The sequence below is a fragment of the Mastomys coucha genome, unplaced genomic scaffold (assembly GCF_008632895.1).
Source record: "Mastomys coucha isolate ucsf_1 unplaced genomic scaffold, UCSF_Mcou_1 pScaffold20, whole genome shotgun sequence".
NCBI classification, from domain to species: Eukaryota; Metazoa; Chordata; class Mammalia; order Rodentia; family Muridae; genus Mastomys; species Mastomys coucha.
Window position 1 is genome coordinate 69,426,711 of NW_022196903.1, and position 1,025 is coordinate 69,427,735.

The 1,025-nt window shown below is 48.6% G+C and overlaps 1 pseudogene; it reads right to left on the bottom strand.

Annotated features, from left to right (window-relative positions):
• LOC116099927 lies at positions 1-1,025 on the bottom strand (annotated as a pseudogene).

Genomic DNA, 1,025 nt, shown 5'->3' on the forward strand with positions numbered 1-1,025 from the left:
GTCCATTCTCTGGTGGTCCAGCTTTGGAGCCGCAGATACTGGCGGCATCATGGCAGCTGGCTGCAGGGCCTGCAGACGACCTGGAGTCTGAGGTGCAGGGAAGGGCTTGATAATGCGAACAGATGCTGAATCCATGCTGCTCAGCATCTCTATGTTACTGGGATGAAACAGAGACAGGGACTCATACTGCTTGTCCAGTTTCTTATCCACACAGTGGACAAGAATGCTGAAAGGAATCCAAAATATCAAGGAGAAAACCAGAACAGACCCAACGATGTTATCTGCCAGAAACTTCCCAAAAGTGTTGATGCTCAGCTGGTCAATGAAATCCCAAAATCGCTCAATTACGTCTTGTACTCTTTCTCACATTTGCCATTCATGTCACAAAATCCTACTGTACAGGGCTTCTCTTTCCTCAAAAATAAGTTCTTTTGCTCTGCATCGACGTAAGGCACACAGGGGCCAGAAAGGTTCCTGCAGCACACCTTGCACGAGTTGTCAGTGTCAACACATGCGCAGGACTCCAGCTCCTGCTCTCTCTTGCAGAAAGGGATGCATTTCCCAGCCTCGCACTTGCCAAGGTCCAAGCACACAGTGTCATCTTCAGCATTTTCTGGTGGGGGGCACTCACTGCTATTCCCTGTGCAGTAAGATACTCCTTTGCAAGTAGCATTAATAGCCTCCTGGCACTTCTTCTGGGCCGTCTCAAACTGACAGTTTTTACAGCAAGGACTGTTCCTATCATTGCACTGCACACCTGGCTTCAGTGTGTAGTCACTATTGCAGCAGGTGTCGTTGTTCAGGTACATGATACCTGGGTCACACTCCTCTCCTTCATCCACCCTGGAGTTGCCACACACCTTGTTGCTGCGCTCCTGGAAGCACTCTTGAGCCTTACTTTCTATGGTCTTGAAGATGGACTGTTTACTGCAGTTTGAAAACATCTTATTATTCTCATGGTCACCGCTCACAGCTATGGGATACATAACATACTTTCCTCCTTGGTCCTCACTTGGGGCACATTC